The sequence below is a fragment of the Ascaphus truei genome, chromosome 9 (assembly GCF_040206685.1).
Source record: "Ascaphus truei isolate aAscTru1 chromosome 9, aAscTru1.hap1, whole genome shotgun sequence".
NCBI lineage: Eukaryota > Metazoa > Chordata > Amphibia > Anura > Ascaphidae > Ascaphus > Ascaphus truei.
Genome location: NC_134491.1, coordinates 66324216 through 66345653, shown reverse-complemented (window position 1 = coordinate 66345653; position 21438 = coordinate 66324216). Strand labels below are relative to the sequence as shown.

At 44.9% G+C, this 21438-nt stretch overlaps 1 protein-coding gene and 1 long non-coding RNA gene across 3 annotated transcripts in view; one reads left to right on the top strand and one right to left on the bottom strand.

The window, feature by feature from the left end:
• LOC142503184 (monocarboxylate transporter 1-like) overlaps positions 1-7969 on the bottom strand; it is a 42599-nt gene extending 34630 nt beyond the window's left edge. Inside the window, exon 1 of one of the 2 annotated variants that reach the window (XM_075615287.1) lies at positions 7728-7969. The gene's annotated coding sequence lies outside the window, so the exon portion shown is untranslated. Of the gene's footprint in view, positions 1-2851; positions 2873-7727 lie in introns of those variants that run through there. The other variant, XM_075615288.1, reaches the window with a different exon arrangement.
• LOC142503185 (uncharacterized) lies at positions 5861-21122 on the top strand. Its single transcript, XR_012803955.1, has 3 exons — positions 5861-5937; positions 10553-10669; positions 17998-21122. It is a non-coding gene; the product is annotated as an uncharacterized LOC142503185 (long non-coding RNA).
• Positions 21123-21438: the final 316 nt, after the last annotated feature.

The following is a 21438-nucleotide window of genomic DNA, read 5'->3' as shown; positions in this document are numbered from 1 at the left end:
TGACGCCATGGCAATGTGACGTCAATGCCGGAGCCAAGGTAAGAGGGGGAGGGGGAACAGGGAGAGAAGATAAATAGTGCACCCTGTCAAGTCTTTGTTCTGCTACTTTGCTTCCTTAAAACATGTTGATCTTTGTGGGTCTAAGGCTTGGCAGGTGCACAAGTAACAAGAGAACAAGCCCTGGAACTTTGCATATCACACCATGTCGTCTTGTGATTGCCCAGTCACTTGCCAAAGCTGCAGAATTGTGAACCGTTGTTGCAGATCTTCCTATTTAAATGCTAATGGCTGCACCACAGGCAGATAAAGGATCTTTTACCAATTCAGCATACGCTTTGGGTATGGAAAAAAATACAAATAATTTGTTCCCAAGTTCTTAAACACCATTGATCCTACTCCACAGCATCATAGATGAATCAAAACGACACAATCCGATGATTTTCCAAAAGGAAAAGAACCTTAACTCCATGAACATGGTACAGGTGGTAATCCTTACAATAAGTATTAGAGATCGTGTGACCCAAGAGACGTAGAGTATCGAGCGCCTTCATAAAACATAAGTGTTGCACCAAAAGAAGGAAAAAATAAATACAAGGGCACACTATACAGCCGATAGCAAAATTGTGGAGTAGGGTTAAATAGTATTAGGCGTCATCATAGGCAGGGTCAGTATTTCTCAGGGCGGGCACGAAAAACAGATTCCTGTATTTATGAAATTAAACTCTGGTTTAGAATTAATTTATAAAAATTCTATACTTTTTTTTGTTTTTTAAACCAGCCTCTGTAATGTAGAACAAGACACGGGGGTATCTGCTTTTAAAAAAGTAGACAGGCCTAAAGGCTTGTAGATCAATTACTGCCACTAAAGTAAAACATTATTATATCCAGAAAACTTCAAAAGCCAACAACCAGCAGAACGTGATCTCAACATGTTGCGTACGAGTTTGTTGCTTGCCAGCTGAACAGCCCCTACAGGCTATATACAATTTCCGAAGCACGGACTGCCTCCAGAATTTGTATCAGCTGCATCCAGTTCCACAACTGCCAGTAAAACTGGTGTTTGAGAGTTTTTATTGATGCAATCAGATGGCTGCAATTCAATGTGTGTATCCCAAAACATGTTTGCTCCAAGTTAATAGGATGGGAAGAGTTCCTGGCTTTATCTGGTTAGTGTTAGAACAGTCAGCCATAAGTCCTTAATGTTGACACCAACTAATTTCTGCTATCAAGCACAACAGTATAGAAGTCTTCACCTGCAGAAGGTCAGCTTCCCAACTCATGCACGTCACATAACTGGAGGCCAGTTTAACTATGGAGCACAGGCTTTGCCATGCAGGTACAGTGTAAAACACCATATACTCAAATTTAAAGTCTTGGCATGCGATACACTGCTTTTATTTAGTGACTCGTAGCCAAATTGACTGAAACAATGCAGTAACCCCAGGGGTACAAAAACAACAGTATGTTAATTACCAAAACAAATTTGTTTTTTGTTTTTTTAGTATCAGAGACTGAGCCTTCACAAGTGCATAACCATACATATTTTTCAAAGATAGGAAAATAATAAGGGGGAAAAAAAAAAAACCACCTCAAAAAGGCAGCTGCTGTATGGCCTTCAGCCAGTCCACGTATTTGTAACCATGGATTTGTCAACATAACTGTGCCCTGGACATACAGTACTTGAAAACGAGAGGTAACTATGTATTACTTCCTGGTAAAACATTTTATAAATAAATGTCTACAGCTGTAGGGTAATCCTTGCTGCACACAAGTTATTCAATGGAAAACAAAAAAAAAGGGGGAGGTAGAGGACAAAACAAAAAAAAAAAAAATTTTAAATAAATCCCAGACTGCATACTGACTCAATGAAAAGTACAAGTGAAATATGAACAGCATTGGGTGCTGCTTTAAGGGACCAATAAGATTTCATATAGCGCTTTCTACAAGCGCCAGCACAATTACAGGAGTTCGGTACGCAGCACAGGAATATTTACAGACAGTCCCTGCCCAGATGAGCATACAATCTTTTTTTGGTGCCTGATCCACAGGGAACGTGTGACTTGCCCAAGGTCACAAGGAGCAGACACAGGTAATCGAACCAGGTTCCCCCGATTCAAACTCCGAGACAGTGCCTTTACCCACGAGTCACTCCTCACTAGGAGGCTCACCTTGCACTTGGACAAAAACAATGTGCAAGATAAGGCAGCGATATTAAACCCCCTGGATAACCTCTAACAAAAGGCTAATCACTAGCCCACTAAACAAATGTTACAAAATCATTACATATTCAGGGTGCTAATTCCAACTAGATTATGTTGCATTTAAACACAAATGAGCTGCATGTCTATGTAAAGGGCGTACTGCAAGTTTACTTTATTACACCAGTCTTTACAAGCAAGTTTTCCACTGCGTAATTAAAAAAAAAAAAGTTTGCGACACCACGGACTCCTTACGACTTGCGAAATTAGATGGGTGTTTTAGATGCCGACTTCTTACCCAATATGCACAGGAACAGATATTCAAGTCATCATTCAGGGCTAGTCAACTCTAGTCCTCAAGGGTCACCAAACAGGTCAGCTGTAGGATAATGCTGCTTCAGCACAGTTGGCTCAGTCAACTGTGCTGAAGCAGGGATCTCTTGAAAAAACTGCACTAGCCCAGGTTGGGTTATCAACATATTGAACATGCATTGAAGTTCCCACCTTCAGGCATTTGTTCACAATGTGTACATAGAGTCAAGTGATTTTAATATCCAATATTTCACTTTAACAGCCTAGAGAGGCAGCACCTCCAAGTAGCACTAGTTTCACATTCTCCAGAACACCGGTTGCCAAGATACAAAGACGCTTACCATGTCCAGAAGCAGGTCATGCAGCCGACTGCTCCATACCACAAAAGCATATCTGACAAGCAAGTGCTGGCTTTGTGTTTGCAAGATGAAGTTTGGGCAGAATAGGAGTGGGCGGGAGAAGAACTAAACAGCCCGATTCCCTATAAATAGAGCAGGGTTTAAAGTGCGCTGTCTTGTTTTGTGTGAGCTTACAAACCCAGAACTTCTGCTACTATTTAACCACTTCAGTGCCCCATTGACATACGACACACCCCAAAAAAAAAAAAATAAGTTGCAGCCATGGAGCCCTTATGACTTGCAATCTGCTTGTTTGTTTCCTAGACACCCCTCCCCCCCCCCCCCCCCGCCAACCATCCCCCACGAGGCTGTACCACTGAAGCAGGGATATCCTGACGTGTTGGTGGTCATTGAGGACTGGAGTTAGCCACCCGTGTATCAGACAATACTTACAGCATAAAAAAAAAATGTTATTATCCAGCTCAATGCCATTGTCATTACTTTTAATATAAAATGACAATCTTTTGATTTCTCTAGCAGGTTTCTGCTCAACTCCCCAGCCGTGCAAGATATTTGTAATACTTTCCTGTTTGGGATAATTTGTTCCCAAATTTCCCAGCAGTTTTAACTAACAATAGATAATTACCTTAGCAATACAAGGATACATTGTAACTGCTGAGTTACACGGACTGAAGCAGCCATTATGCGTTAGGCCAGGGGTGCGCAAACGTCATGCGCTGCACCCCCCTCCCGCTCTCCTCCTTGGTCACGCCCCCCTTACCTCCAATGAAGCATTAAATGATGCTGTGGGGTCATGTGACGTCACGTCTCCATGGTATTAGGCGTCATTTGACACTGTTGCCATGGAGACGCATGGACTGAAGCCAGTAAGTAAACGTAGAAGCCTCACGCTCTCAGCGATGGGCTTCTGTAACCGCCGCGCCCCACAATAAAGTGCCCCCCCCCCCAGTCTGCGCACCGCTGTGTTAGGCTACGATTATACCAGATGGCGCTGGGCAGCAGTGCGATCCGGTGAGGACATCCTCACGCGGCCGCCAAGCGGCACCTGAACAAGCCGAGGAGGCAGGAGAGAAAGCAGTTCTAGGCGGCACGCAAGTTATGTTTACTGTAATTGAATTTCAGCAATTTGCTTTTGAGCTGCGTGACTAGGACAGCGTTTTGTATAATCACTGCTGTGGTCACACAACCAGGGTTTTTTTTTTTAACAGGAGTACCAAAAGATTGCCAACAGTTAAGAATGTAGAATTACATACAAAAAAAAAAACCATATGTAAAAGGGTCAACTACGTATGTTGGTGGTTATAGGCTTCAAGGCTTATATAATCATTGCCAAATGTACCCTCCATCCACTTACCCACAAACAAACAAATCCTAGCCCCATGCTAAATGCATTCAGATATGTTTGCAGACAGATTATATCTGGTGTTGTGGGCCACAGTATACATTTCATATCGCTTTGGTACCGATGAAGCCAACGTCACTGCACCCATTAACGCGACGCTGAAAGTAAAAGTGTTCGCATAATTTTACGAGAGATTTGGCGTTGAGCAAATTGAAACAAGTGTTGATATGCAAAACTATGCCACATTTACTCTATAACATTGACAGTTCAATGGGGGCAAAAGATTGGCTACATCCATATCCCTCTTCCATAAACCCAGAGAAAGAGAAGTGGCTCTTACACCATTAAAGACTGCGCTGCTCAATCGAGGAGATACATGTTTGAAATTAAGTATAGGAGGTTAAAATGGAGCTCTCTCCAGAGCAATCTAAGGACGTGCTTATAGTACCGGCGTGTCGCGACAAAACAAATGCCGTTTATAAGAGGCCTGTGGCAGGGGTGCGCAAGATTTAATCGGGGGGTGGGGGGGTTTAGAGACACCGCAGGGGAAATTGTGTGAGGCCTCTGTAACTTCACGCCTCTCCGGTGATGCCGTTGGGTTAACGTGATGTCATTTGACTCAACATTTTGCCGCACGGTCGCTCTTCATCGCGCGCACACACAACGGCCGGCCCGATAGAGCGACTGCATTTTGTTTGCACCGCGCGTGTAATATATATATATATATATATAGGGAACCATGTTAAAAATGGTTATTGAGGCAAAAAGTGACACTGTGTGCTCATTTGCATGTCATTTCCCAGAATCCCTTGCTGCAGTGGAAGTGCTGTATGCTGGGTGATAATGGGGAAAGGCGGGGTTGCAGACCTGCCTAAGACATGCAGATGAGCATAGAGCTATATTTGCATATTTGCTTTCCTGTGGAGGGTTTTTGTCACTTTTTTTACTCACCATAACTTAACTCAGTATTATGGTTTGGCCTATCCCATAAGCCTCTCTTGCATTCCCAGTAAAATCAACCCCACACTGATGAGACCCATCAAGGTCGAAACAGCTGTCTGTGGGTGGTTTTCTGGGTATGCACCTTAACCCTGGCTGTGCTCAAAGCTGTGACCATGCAGCAAGCTTAAGCCTATAGGGAACCATGTTAAAAATGGTTATTGAGGCAAAAAGTGACACTGTGTGCTCATTTGCATGTCATTTCCCAGAATCCCTTGCTGCAGTGTAAGTGCTGTATGCTGGGTGATAATGGGGAAAGGCGGGGTTGCAGACCTGCCTAAGACATGCAGATGAGCATACAGCTATATTTGCACATTATATATATATATATTAAAAAAAAGTTGCAGCATAAATATTACCATGGTAACAAACTAGAAATTAGGATAACAGAAATTTAAAAAAAAAATAAAGTTTATTTTCTATTCACCTACACCACACTTGGTCTTGCAGTCTTCAAGGACAGCTAAAACTGACCAACCTTGTGTGACCTCGAAGAATCAAGTGGGAAGGCTTAAGAAACCAAATCACCAAATGACTGAATCATCGTCTGATGCAATGTGCTGGAAGAATGTCGCCCATCAACGTCACTCACCCCCTTTCCCCCCCCCCCCCCCCCCCCCGTTCCCTCGTGACAGTTATTGAGACCTGCAGCAAGGGCAAACCAGAGACAAGAGGGGGACAGAAAGAGTGAGGGAACACCAACGTTAACTCTTTGGCAGCCAAAAAGGTACCTGCACTGTGTTGCTGGTCCACCTAGCAGTGAAAGGGTTAACTGCACCTGCACTTCCATCACTAAACAGGATAAGTGACAGCACAGGGAAAACCATGTGAACTTGTACAACAAAGGAAAGGGTTCACAGTGTAATGGGGTCATGGCAAAGAGCCTCCTTTTTAATGCATGAAGTGATCAAAACACTCGCCCAGGGCCATAGATCTAGGAGTCAACATGAACATGTTTATATACTCAAATCCATAAACTTCTGCACCACTCCTAATATTTCAATATCTAGTGTACAGATTCATATGCAGTCTTAAAAAACATTGTTTTTCAAACAGCATGTCAAGTTCACAGCTAAAGAACTAATCCGTTTGTTTTTAGTTTGAGATTAGCATTTTTACCATTTATTCATTCAGTAATGATTCCACATGCAAATATTTATTCATAGAAATATGCATATACTGTGCCAATAATTACACCACCCACAAACAAAGTATCTCCCATCCAGTGTGATTAGGCGAGCAGAATTTCATAGCCATCTGAATGGATCTCTTCATTCTGCCGCCATAATTTCTACAATTATCTGGCAATGTAACCATCGGCTGTTACACAAGCAAAAAGGTGAAAGTTTCAGTACTGTAACCAAACTAATGTACTGTGAGCACTTATCTATTCAAGGGCATTGGCCTCTCGCACAGCAATGATAAACAATGGGACATGACCCCTAGGGACACGTACAAAAGCCCCATGCAGAGGCACGTCACAACCCCTAGGGACACAAGACCCCCATGCATATCCCTAGGGACACATACAAGACCCCTCCATGAAACCCATACGAGACCCCCATGCACAGGAACTCCATTGGACCCGTACAAGATCATGGGACATGACCGCTAGGGACATATACAAGACACCCATGCACTGCACACAACCCCTAGGGGCATGTGCATGTGATTTGGGGGAAAGGGGAGGAACTCTACCAGACCCCATGCACAGGAGCTCCATGGGGCCAAAACAAGATCCCCATGTAAAGGCACTCTACACAACCAAGGGACACATACAAGCCCCTCCATGAACATGCACTCCATGGAACCCTTAGGGAAACATGCGACCCCCCCCCCCCCCCTTTCACATGCACACCACCCTCCCCCTTTCCCATGCACAGAAACTCCATGGGACCATACAAGACCCCCATGCACAGACACTGCACTAGGAACATGTGCGACCCCATGAACAGGCACTCCACGAAACCAGTAGTAACACATACCACCCGCAAAATACCCCACATGACACACACAAGACCCCATGTACTGCAATTCGACCCCAATGTGCAGACACTCCACATCATCCCTAGGGACAAGCGAGACCCCCATGCACAGGCCATCTCCATGGGACCCCTAGGGGCATGGGACCTCTAGGGGCATAAGACCCCGACATGAGGCAAACGACCCCCTCCCCCCATTCGCAGGCAGCCCAGAGGACACACGGAGGCGTCATACAAAGGTTATGTACAAATAACACGCCTACTGCATTCTACTCAAAGGTGAATGAGATTAAACTTCCATGTGGACACACATTATAGGACTCCATATGCAGTCTGCGCAGAACAAACAGGACTGGGCAACTCTTTCACGGTGGCCACACAAAATAAGGGAACAAGTCTGATCCCCCTTAACAAAGAGCTCACAGAATCGCAATCAGGAATCCCCCCACAGACTCACAATGTGCTCCCTAAAGAGATCCCTTCCCCACGTGGGGATCAGCAGCGGCAGGAGGCGGTGATACAATGTATAACTCACCGCAAGCTGCAGCGGGGTCCCGGCACACGGGAGAGGCGTTACACTGGGCTGCAGCGGGGTCCCGGCACACGGGAGAGGCGTTACACTGGGCTGCAGCGGGGTCCCGGCACACGGGCGAGGCGTTACACTGGGCTGCAGCGGGGTCCCGGCACACGGGCGAGGCGTTACACTGGGCTGCAGCGGCCCCGCTGAGTGTGCCTGGCCAGCTCCATGCAATGAAAGCCCCAGTGCTAGTCACGTGCTGGCTGAGCATGGCTTTTATGTGCTCTCTTGTCGCGCATGCGCGGCTCCTCCTATCCAGTCCCCTGGTGTCAAAGTGAATGAATACCAAGGGCATTTTCAATGAGTTATTATAGTCGGAGAGTGAGACCATGTAAAGAAAGAATTTGTATTTGTTTTTTTTTCATGTGTCCATAAAAACTAAATGCTCTGGAGTGTTTTTACCATCATTAGTATAATTTGCTATAATATTGTATGTGTGTGAGTATAAATATATTTTTTAAAAATGTGTTTTTGTGTGTACAGTACATATATATGTGTATGTGTGTATATATGTAGATGTACAAACGGACAAGGTAGTCCACAGCACTCCAATGATGAAAAAGGCGATTTTTTTTATCAATACAACAAGATAAGTGGAAAAAATAAACAGAGGTTTCAAAGATATAACTTTCGACTGGACAGAAATACATGGCCGGTGGGCACAGTTACTGTTGCCAGGTGGCTCCTCCAAAAATACTGGACATAATGGTGAAAGGTGTGACACGCTCGAGAAACACATATACACACACACACACCTCTCTGTGCTCCATGCTGTTTCCTCCTCGCCCGACTACTAGACTCCTGACACGTTATCCTGATTGGCTGCATTTCCCAGCAGCAACCAATCAGGATGGCAAGAGAGGTAATACCGGACACATACATGTCCAGTATTACCTCTAATTTTTTACTGGACAGAGTGTCCAAATACAGGACAGTCCGGTTCAATACTGGACACCTGGCAACCCTAGGCACAATATGGCCGTCCGGGTCTGCCTAGCTCCGGCAGCCAATAAAAAGTAATCGTCAGACTCCCTGACCATATTTGTAGTATTTGTTTAATCTCACACTAGCGCAAAAACTACATCGGAATCCAGAGTGGGGTCCCGGAGGTTTCGGGGAACTGCTGTTTTAACTCTTTCTGTGCGGGAGGTTCTTGCCACCTCCGTAGCCACTGACCCTCCAGCACTTCCGTATCAAGAGTAGCCACGTGTAGCGTTTTCTCTTCCGTCCGTCAAGCCGTATGTGATGTTGTGAGGGCGGCCCACCCCATTCAGTGTGAATGCGCACAGCCCCTAAAAAACAACCACAGTCTAATGATGCAAAGCCCCTTTTCTTGACGTACACCGAACGTCAATAGGGCACTGAACGAGTCAGACTCCCAAATAAAATGTGGGGCGTCTGTTTTGAACACAAAAGGAGAAGATTTCGGTAAAAATCCCAAATATGCAGCGCTGTGTCTATGCATCAAGTACTATAATTTGTGAGGAAAGGAAACCATTCCACAAATTGAAATTGAAAGGTAGCTCAATTAAAAACACATTGGGGCTATGTGCCAAGTTCCAAAGAAGTCCGCAATGCTATGAAATTCTATCCATGTTGCGCAGCCAGGAGATTGGTACAATGGCGCTCGGGTAAAAAATTAACTCGTGATTTATAGTTTTTGTAAAAATCATTTGTCAGAAAAAAATTTCTTTCATAATTCTAGTACTGTTTTTGGGAGGCGCTATGGGTGTAAATATGAAGCGTTATATTTATCAAGGAAATAAATCCCATTGAAAACACTGGCATTTTTATATATATACAACGGGTGCTGGTTTAGCTCCAGTTTTGCATCCTGGAGTTTTTGATACATCACCCTTCGGAGCATGTATGTCTTAATATCGATCAAACTACTTTAGCCTTTATTTTGTCTTGCTTGTGCCCGTGAGCAAATCCGGGGAGTGGTTATATAGAGCAGTCAGTGTGGCTCTTAGAAGGCTTTTGCTTTGAAAAGCGTTGCTAATCCCACATGCTTTTCTTATTATTCTGTCCCTAAATATGTTTTCATTTACGTTATATGAGCAGAGAAGTGACGAAATACATAAACAGTGCTACAGAGATCATGTCAACCGCCAAGGACAAAAATCAGTGTGTTTTGGGGGATTTTCATCTGAGAATAACACGATTTAAATCTATTAGAGCAATAGTACAAAAATATCAGTGAGACCAGGGCCATATTAACAGCATTATAGGCCCCCGGGCAAAGCAGTGCACTGGGCCCGGCCTACACAACCACTCACAGGAATACATGCTCTTGGGGCCCCCGGCAACTGCCCAGCGTGCCCAGCGTGCCCAGCGTGCCCATGCGTTAAGACGGCACTGAGTGCGACTGAATGTTGGATAGAAGTATTTCTTCGTAGCAATAGTCAAGTGTGATAGTACAAGGGGAGATGGAATAAATGTATGACTATTTATTTCCCCCATAAACAGTATGCCTGCTGTGTTATTTATACAGTTACAATTCTTCTTTCTTCTTATAGATCAATTGATTTATTTGAGAAAAACTCTCCCTTTTGATTTTGTAGCATAACTATTATATACATCTTTGTAACATAGGGTTTATAGAGATTTACCCTAACATTTAATTCTTAGTTTTTTTTAATGATGTCACACAGGACCACTATTTTTTTTTAATCCACTTCAGTCACTGATCCATACTCATTTTTGCTTTATATTGTACCATATTCACAGCAATAATGTAACGTTAACTCTTCGGTACAGATGTGTCTTTCTTTTTATTTCAGAACGCAGGAGATGAGATAATTGGTGACAACCTGCTGAAAGATTCTATTTTCACATGGTATCGTTGTTACCAAGTAGCTGCCATAGTTAACCCTCAATACAATCATGGAAGAAAATAAGTAATGCAACTTATCTAGTGTCTTATAAATGGGTTTATACCCCACAGGGGTTTTTTTGCAGGGCCATATGTAGCGTGACGACAAACAGATTATAAAGGAAATGCGTCCTCTGACACCACACAGCTATATTCCCTGCACTAAAAAACACCCCTACAAATCATCCTCACACATCCTCTTTCTGTCCATGCTTCTCCTCTTTGCTTCTCCCAATCCTGGTCCTTGCCCTATTCCTACATGCGCTCTTCCTCGCCTGCCAATTGCAACCTCTACTCCCTCTGGTGTCAACCCCTGCAACCTCATACCAATCCCCTGCCACCCTCCCTCCTCTCTCCCTTTCTCCTGTGCCCTTTGGAATGCTCGCTCCCTTTCTAACAAATGCCTCCTTGTACATGACTTTTTTCTCTCTCACTCTCTGCTCCTATTTGCTATAACTGAGACCTAGCTCACTCAGTCTGACTCTGCTCTGGAGGCTGCCCTCTCCAATGGTGGCCTTTCCTTCTCCCACACTCCGCGCCCTGATGGCAGGGGTGGAGGTGTGGGGCTCCTGCTCTCCTCTCTCTGTCGTTACCGAACCCTTCCTATTCCCCCCTCTCTTGCTTTTCCCTCCTTTGATTCTCACACTGTCCAGATCTTCTCTCCTCTCCCTGTCCATGTGGCGGTCATCTATCGCCCACCTACCTCTACTCATCCCCCTTCTGCCTTTCTCTCTCACTTTGAATCCTGGCTCTCTTTCTTCCTCTCCTCAGACTCCCCTGTTCTTCTCCTTGAGAACTTCAATTGCCACATTGATGACCCCTCTCTCCCTTGGCTTCCCGCTTTCTTTCTCTAACCTCTTCTTTTGGCCTTCAACAGTGGACTGCAGCCAGCACCCACAAGGATGGCCACTACTTAGACCTGGTTTTCACTAAAAACTTCTCTCTCTCCGATTTCTCCATTTCCCCTTTTCCTCTCTCTGACCATCACCTCATCTCATTCTCTCTATCTCGCTTCTCCCCTTCTCCACCTCCATCTACCCCCCGGTTCTGCAGAAACCTGCGCTCTATTCACTTACCTGACTTTGAGTCCACTTTACGCTCCTCCCTCTCCTCTCTCAGCTTTGCTACAGACCCTGACAACCTGGTCAGGAACTACAACTCTGCCTTGTCCTCCTCTCTTGATCTACATGCCCCGCTTTCTCTCTGCCGCCCTAGCCCTTCTAACCCTGGCTAAATTCCCACACGTGCATGCGGCGTTCCTCCACTCATTCCTCTGAACGCCTCTGGAGGAAATCTCATACTCTCGCAGACTTCCTTCGCTACAAATTTATGCTATCCTGTTTCAACTCTGCCCTCTCGCAAGCTAGACAAGCCTACTTTTCTTCACTAATCAACATGCACAAGTCTAACCCACGCCGACTGTTCGCTGTCTTTGATACTCTACTCAAACCACCCTCAGCTGCCTCTCCTTCCTCCATCTCCGCTCAGGACTTTGCTGACTATTTTAAGGAAAAGGTGGAATCCATATGGCAGAACATCCCCTCTGTTTCTTCCTCCCATCCTACACCTCCTCCTAACTCTCCTCCTGCCTTCCTTGACTCTTTTTCCACTGTTTCAGAGGAGGATGTGTCACTGTTGATCGCCTCTTCTCCCTCTACCACTTGCCCTCTTGACCCCATTTCCTCCCATCTCCTAAAACCTCTTGCTCCTACTATAATCCCTACGCTCACACACATTTTTAACTCCTCCCTCTGCTCTGGAACCTTTCCATCCTCCTTCAAACATGCAACAGTCATACCATTAATCAAAAACAGCAAGCTTGACCCTACCTGTCTTTCTAACTATCGACCTGTCTCCCTCCTGCCTTTTGCCTCTAAACTCCTTGAACGTCTTGTATTCTCTCGCTTGCTCCATTTTCTCAACACCTATTCTCTCCTAGACCCTCTACATTCTGGCTTCCGCACTGCTCACTCCACGGAAACAGCCCTCACTAAAATAACTGACGACCTCCATGCTGCCAAAGACAGAGGTCATTACACGCTGCTCATATTAGTCGACCTCTCTGCAGCATTTGACACTGTGGACCACCCTCTTCTCCTTCACATTCTCCATACTCTTGGTATTCGGAACAAAGCTCTATCCTGGATCTCATCTTACCTCCTCCATCGTACTTTCAGTGTCTCTTCTGCTAACACCTCCTCCTCCTCTATTGATCTCTCTGTGGGGGTACCCCAGGGCTCTGTCCTGGGACCTCTTCTCTTTTCTCTGTATACACTCTCTCTAGGTGACCTAATAACATCGTTTGGGTTTAATTATCACCTCTATGCTGACGACACACAAATATACTTTTCAACACCTGACCTTACACCTGCTGTACAAACCAAGTTTCTGAATGTCTCTCTTCTATATCATCCTGGATGGCCCTCCGCCGCCTTAAACTCAACATGGCTAAAACAGAGCTCCTCATACTTCCTCCCAAACCTGGCCCTACTACTTCCTTCCACATTACTGTTAGAACTACGATCATTCACCCAGTAGCCCAAGCCCGCTGCCTAGGGGTCACACTCGAGTCCTCTCTCACATTCGCCCCTCACATTCAAAACATTTCTAAAACATGTCGCTTTTTCCTCCGCAATATAACAAAGATACGCCCTTTCCTCTGTTGCTCGACTGCTAAAACTCTGACTCAGGCCCTCATTCTCTCCCGTCTTGATTACTGTAACCTCCTGCTGTCCGGCCTTCCTGCTATCAGCTTCTCTTTCCTAGATCTGTCTCAGCATCTCCCCTCATGAAATCCCTCTCCTGGCTTCTGATCAAATCCTGCATCTCACACTCCATTCTTCTCCTCACTTTTAAAGCTTTACACTCTTCTGCCCCTCCTTACATCTCAGTCGTAATTTCTCGTTATGCACCATCCAGACTCTTGCGTTCTTCTCAAGGATGTCTTCTTTCTACCCCCTTTGTATCTAAAGCCCTCTCCCACCTTAAACCTTTTTCACTGACTGCCCCACACCTCTGGAATGCCCTTACCCTCAGTACCCGACTAGCACCCTCTCTATCCACATTTAAGACCCACCTTAAGACACACTTGCTTAAAGAAGCATATGAATAGCACTGTGGATATTCTGAACACATGATACATAAAGCTTGGCCCCCTGCAGACGCACTTACCAGAACTCCCTCCTACTGTCTCTGTACGTTCTCCCTACCTACCAATTAGACTGTAAGCTCCTCGGGGCAGGGACTTCTCTTCCTTAATGTTACTTTTATGTCTGAAGCACTTATTCCCATGATCTGTTATTTATATTATCTGTTATTTATTTGATTACCACATGTATTACTGCTGTGAAGCGCTATGTACACTAATGGCGCTATATAAATAAAGACAAACAATACAATACAATACAATGTGAAGAGGGCAGGATTCTCAATGCTGTGGTAACAAGCAAAACCAGCATGACTTTGCTCTTTGAAGCTTTGACGTCAACAGTTAAAACTGCAGTTAGCAACAGGTACTGGAGTAGCAATACAGTGAGTGAAAGTGCTCAGCCATGTAACATATTCCCTACCACTTATCACCAGATAATATAATTAACATGGAATAAATCTAATTTCTCAATTCATCTGTTAAACCCTCCATAGATTTCATCTCTTGTTTCAGCCCACGTCTCATCCACTGTTCATTTAACTGGTAATTTAATCTAACTACACCTTTACCTCCTCTCAGCCATTTGTCCATCTTGTGATTTGCTGATTAGCTCTGTTCAATTTTTGTGATGTTCTAAATAGTTCTGTACGACTTGAGAAAGTGTTAAGTGTTTGAGTTTGAACAGAGGTGGATTTATATATGTCTGGATGCTGCTACAGCACATCTAAGGCCAAGTCCCCGCTGGCTATTGCAGCGCCCGCTGTGACGGACGCTGCAGGGACAAGAGCCGCCCCACAATGGTGCCTGGCCCGCTGCAAGGGGGGGGCGGGCCCGCTGCAAGGGGGGGGGGCGGGCCCACTGCGAGGGGGGGGCGGGCCCACTGCGAGGGCTGGCCGCCATGCTGTGCCGTCTGAAACTCCTGCTCTCAAGAAAATTGAGATCAGGAGTGGCGACAAAGCTCTAGGCCACGCCCCCCCCCCCGGCGGTTCAGCCAATGAGGACAAACCTGCCGGGTGATGTCACGCCGCACCCCACCAATCCCCCGTTATGCCCCCCCTCTCTTTCACCCTGCAGCTCACTGTAGACCAAGGAATTCGGCTGCACGCTCCCCCTGCCTCGCAGACGCGCGTGCAGCGCAGGCAGCGGGCTGCAGCCTAAATGAGCATAGGAGTGGCTCAGTGAGTAAAGACACTGACTGGCACTGAGTTTGAAACGGGAACCTGGTTCAATTTCCGGTGTCGGCTCCTTGTGACCTTGGGCAAGTCACTTTATCTCCTTGTGCCACAGGCATCAAAAACATAGATTGTAAGCTCCACGGGGCAGGGACCTGTGCCTGCAAAAATGTCTCTGTAAAGCACTACGTAAAAACTAGCAGCGCTATACAAAAACATGCTATTATTATATTATTATAGGATATAATTTGACATCTTCGTGTGAGCTCCCTCCTCTACCACTTCCATGCTTCAAAAACTGATCGTCTTGCACCAATTCCCTTCTCCCATTTTAATTTAGCACATGCTCTCTCAATACTTCTTACAATCTCATTTGCCCTTTCCTGGCTATCCCCTCTTTCATTATGCCCACTCTAATTTTCTTTATTCTTGCTGCTACATTTTTCCTCAAACACTTTCTCTTCAATTAACCTACTTCACAACTCTCCCTACTCCATATACATGTCTGCCTCTCTTCTTCCCTCTCAACCTTTTATGAACTCATGAACTTCACTGCTTTCTGCATTCACGTCTACCACCTACCTCCACTCCACGCAAGAGTGCATGTCCGTCCTCTCACCTCCTGGCCCTAGCTCTCCTCTTAGCCATAGGAGACATTGCTCCAAATTCTAACCCCTACCTTATCTCCACTTGCTCTCTCCCTCGACTAACATCTTTTCTCCCAATGATATCCAAATGTTCTAACCCTTCCAACCTGTTGCTCCCACTTTTTCATGGTCTTTCTGAAATATTCACTTTATTCCTAACAAATTACTAACAGTGCATGGACCCTTCTTCTCCCACTTTACCAACAACGCAACAACTAAAACTTGGCTCTCACAATGACTGTGCTTTGGAGGTAGCCTCTCTGGTGTGGTGAGCCTCTCTTTCTCAAACACTTACCTCACTCCGCGGGATGTGGTGGTGGAGTGGGAATTCTTATTTCCTCCAAATTTCATCTCCTGCCTACATCTGCTTCCCTGACATTCTTATCCTTTGATCTACACTATTCACTTTTTCTCTCCAGTCTTTGCATTGCGGTCATCTATAGGCCGCCTGAGCTCTTCATCCTCATACTCCATTTCCTTTCTGACTTTGAATCCTTGTTACTCTCTTCTGATTTACCCACTCTGCCACATTGATGACCCTTTTCATTCCTCCGTCTCACTTCATCCTTTGGTCTAATAGATTGCTTCTAGTACCCACAGGGACGACAACCTCCTTGACCTTGTCTTCACTAAAAACTGCTCTTTTCTCTTTACTTTAGCACTCTCTGACAATAATCTCATCTCATTTTTCCTCTCTTACTTGAACCTCCAGGTCTCCTCGCTATTCTTACATCCTGTGTTGCATTGACCATCAGTTTTTGGATCCAGCCTAAAATGTAAACTGTGTTCACTATCACCCTCTTCTGACCCAAACAGCTTTGTCCCAATTTACAACTGTAAAGTGAAGGAGATGCTGAAAACACGTGTCCTCTACAGGTCTACAGAGTTTTCTCCGTTTCTCCAGCTAGCAGCTCCATGAATTCATATCTATGTGATGACATGACTGCCACACTCTGAGTCCAGGGGCAGGCTGGCCTGAGGGGCAGGAGGGCTATTGCTCCCTGGTCTGCTCACATTTTGTATTGCTGGGCTGTTTGGAGGGGAGGAGGAGCTGATTACTTAGGCTGCGTCCCCGCTGCCGCTGAGCGTGATGAGTGTGCGGTGCTTGCCACTTTTACTTACATAAATCTTTATGTGTAAGTCCCCACTCACACAGTGTGTGTGCCCAGACACGTGCGCTCACTCAAGTTTTGCACTTGAGTAAATAAAAAAGTTTAACTTTCAAGTGCGCTCAACGTGCCCACAATGCCCATCCCCCCCCCCCCCCAACCCTGCGCGCGCTTGTGAAATAATCAGGATATCCCGGTGCTCATGCTTAGAGAGTTGTTGATGTCACTGCTCTCAATCATGAGCGCGGTCAGCGCCTGCGGAGTCGCAGCCTTACTTAGCAGATAGGGCTATGTAAGCAGTGGCAGACTCCAGCCAGGTGGGGGCAGTTCCGAGCTCCCCTTGGCTGGACTCCATTCTCCTCTCTGCTTCAGCTTAAAGATCACTAAGTGTTTATGTGTGTGTATGTTGGTCAGTGTGTGTGAGTAAGTACTAGTATATATGTGTGTCTGTGTTTATATGTGGTCGATGTATTGATGTGTGTGGAACTTGCATGTATCTGGTGTATATATGGTGCATGCATCTGATATTTGTATGTTACATGTATTTGTAGTGTATTTTGCCTGTGTATTGCATGTATTTAATGTGTATGTGAATCGTGCATGCATCTGTGTGTTTATAGTTAATATATATATGATGTGAGTAAGTTTTAGACTTTATGTGTCTGATGTATATATGTATGGTGCATGTGTCTGGTATGTAGGTGCATTGTGCATATTTGTGGTGTGTGGCTGCATGGTGCATGTATCTGGTGTTTGTGTGTGTGTAGTTGGTGCATGTATCTGGTTTGTGGGTGTATGCATGGTGCATCTATCTAGTGTGTAGGTGTATGTATGGTGCATCGATCTGCTGTGTAGGTTTATGCATGGTGCATATATATGATGTGTGTGTGTGTGTGTGTTTGTGTGTTTGTGTGTGTATGTGTGTATTTATCTAGTGTGTGTATGGTGCAAGAATGTGCTATGTTTGTATGTACTTGTATCTGGTTTGAGTTTGTTTGATGCATGTAACTGATATGTGGTGTTTGTGTGTGTATGGTCATATATGTGGCATATATGTTTTTTACGTACATTATCAGTAACGTTTGTGAAGTAACGTAGAGTGTGTAATACCTGGGCTGGTTAGTCACGCCTGCCCTCCAGATAAAAACGTGCCAGGCTCTGTCCGAGTCCCTCTTCAATTAACCTAACATGTTTCGTCGTAACATATCCCTGATGAAGGTTGTTGTTGTTACAACAAAACACATTTTGTTAATGCGCTTCTCCTCTTTTGTTTTTAGATATTCTAGTGGATCTAGTCTATCCTGTGAAGAAACTGCACAAGTCTCCTGAATCCTTCTCACCTCATTCCGGATTATCAGCTCATATGGACTCCATACAAATGTAGCAATGCTAACGGTCTTCGGTGCTGCTGCATCCCACGGTCATGGAACTACAGGATTAACACTGTGTGAGCTCCCAATAGGAAGCATGGACCCCCCACAGCTCAATCATGGCAAACACGGTGTCCAGCGCCACCGACTTTTCATTCTTCGACCAAGGCGCAGAGACCGTGAGTCTTGCTACATCTGTACATTTTCTTACAGATAACTACTGATTTGGGAAATGTGAGCAATTTTGACAGAATCCTCATTGGGTGTATCTTTCTATATACTTTTTTATTTTCTGTTTTAAATGTTTTTTTATTACTTTTTTTTACAATCTCCTGATTTGATCTTTTAGAATATGTACACATTTCACATTTTTCAAATCCACCTACTTGCTCCATTGTATTATATATAGATTTGGATTATTGCTACAAATAACTTTTTTTTAAAACTTTTATGTATACTTATATATATAAAGATATTAGTTTATTTTTAAAAGGAAAGCCATGTTACTATACATCCATTGATGTTTTTGGTACATAACAGATGGGCTAAGTTCCATGGCCTCACAATATATTTATAAAGAGTTCCACGGTTCTTAAAAAGTTCAAAACCATTAGCTTACTTCAACAGAAAGACTGCCAAATCTTTGCTGTAACTTTAACCTGTTGCTACACCCTTCTATTGTTGGAAATGCCACTTGATGTTACTGCCATTGTAGTGCTCATACGCCCCACGCTGAGTTCGCAATGCGTGTGCTTTTCCTCTTTTTGACATTAGCAGCATGAGAACTGAGAGTAGGCAGGGAGTCAACACAAAGACAAAGCCAGATCCAACAGACTGGTAATCCATATAAACATATAGTAACATTCTTAGAAAATGTTGTAATGGGGAAGGAAAATGCAGCTATGCACATACAGTATATTTCTATGGTTACACCTCCAGCTTTGATTTCAAGTTACATTGTGTAAGAGTGGTATATTGCCATTACATTAGTGCTGAGACAGTTTAATTTGTCATATTTTAATATCAATGTATCAAGGTTCTTATACATTAGGTTTCTTGCATTTTTGTGTTTATGTCAGGATGTCTTAATAGGAAGTATTAAACTTCACACTTCTGGGTATATGTACTAGGGCAATTTTGGGGCAGAGAAAGTGTGTTTTGATGCATTAAACCATTTTTCAGTGAACAGCAGTGATATATTATGTAAGAAATCTGGTGCAGATTGATAGGGGAAAATGTGAAAATGTGGGCAGGCCTCCTATCTGGTAGACGTTAATCCGAAGAGCGGAGCCATTGTCTGACCAGATAGGCACCTCTCTATCTCATCAAGAGATAGCGAGTCGGCACTGAGAACAGGGGAGGTAGGCACTGTTCTCATTGGCTGGTTCGTAATTCTTGTCCTCCTTGCCTCAACCTCCTTTTCACACTCCCAGCCCAGATTGGCCAACACAGACGAGCCCTCGAGCTGTAATTGACTCACCACACAGCATCCGAGTTGTGATGGGTCGCTGCTCCGTTCTCCATGTTTCTCTATGGAGAGGGGGACTCTAGAAAAGTAGCGGCTGATCTGAGTTCCAGAGATCTCTCCTGGGCTGGCGTGCAGGTAGATAAGTGTGACGGTGAAGGGGTACCCAGGGTCACTAATAACGGTTCAGCCCTCTTGGTTACCCCTGATCCGTGTATTGAGGTTCTAGAGTGTCAGCTCTTGGACCTAAATGTCAGAAATGCATTGCTGTGACTGTGTGCAAATTATGCGACATTAAAGATTTTTTGTGTGTTTTACCTTTCTTGGGGTACTGGGACCAGGAGATTTGTAGGCTGTAAGTTTCAGGGTGGGTTTGCCGGAGAAAGTCTTTACAGAATGTGGCTATGTATCGGGGTTCCATAGTTACAGGATACCCCAAAAGATGTATCCGGGAATCAAGAGAGATTCTCGGATATATCAAAGCACATTGCTCCAGGCAAACTCCTACACTGAAAACGTTCTTTTGACTCACCGCTAGGATTCCTGTGGCAGCATGATCCAGACAAGGTAAACGGGGCATGAAGGGGTTAATGTATACCTGCAACCTACCGGGTGTCCCCAGTATAAAGGAGGGATGGCCAGGTACATGCCCAGGTACCCTGGACCTAGTATAGGGGTTCAGGCGATGCTCCAGCTATATGATAAAGCTCTGAGTGTTTTTTGCATGTAAAAAGTTAAACTCATTACTAGAGTATGGCAAGGATGAGGCTAGTGAGTGTAGACAGTATATCCCCTTACTCCATCCCTGACATCAGACATTTTATCACACACGATACAGGGACCAGTATATTTTATTAAAGAGTTATGTTTAATCTGTATATGTACTGATAATCTGTCAATGAACTGAAGGATTTCCAAGTCCTGGGTTCCGAGGGACCAGGTGGCTACCAAGCTTGGTGCCGATGGGTCTGTGCAGAGTCCAGACTTTAAAGCCTCAGGGATGTCAAGGTGTAAGAACAGACTGGGTACTGCAGTTATACTCCATCCTGGGCTAACAAAGGGCTATCCGACAACCATTTGCCCTACCCCAGACTTTGTGGAGCCTGGACAGCGGGTGGGCTCAATATGCTAAGAGACAGAGGTGCCAGGTTGGCGCATGCTCCTTTACAGAATGAGAAATGGTGCCCACCCGGCTTTACAATACCGGCAAATCTGTGATTGTCTGGCAGTGAAATTCCCACGCTCGGCTGTAGAGGTTTGGGAATGGGACACTGAAACCCATTAGAAACCTTGCAGCCAATCAAAACAGCAGATTCTAAGCGCCAAATCATCAGAGGCAAATTCAAAGATGCTCTGTGAAGAATAGACGCCGGCTTCAGAGATTTCAACTCCGAAAAGTTTCTCGTCCTGCTTTTGAGAACGTAGCAGTCACAGCTGGCATTGCATGCCGAAATCAGTTCCAGGACATACGTGAGTACCTCCCGGTCACTGGAAAGGGATCCTACAGAGGTCATTTTTGAGAATTTCGTTTAAAAGAAGATTTTATTCGTTAGCCCCGTTCCCAGTAAGCGTGTTAACCATGTAAATTGTGTTACATTGTGTATTTCTTTTCGTGAAATAAATTACAATTTATTTTACCTCCTTGCTTTGCTCAATCATATGATCCCGATATAAAAGGTGTTGATAAACCTGGTCTCCCGTGACACTAAACGGTGGGCTCAGGACTTGCCAGGGACACCTGAACTCGAGGTTGCTTGCACACTGAGTGGGAGATTTGAAGTTGCTCTGCACAACTTGCATCCAGCGCTGCTTGGAGACTCTGGACCTACTGCAGTAGTGGAAGCTGCTCCGGGGAAGTAATTTAGGCGGCACCAGATACTAGG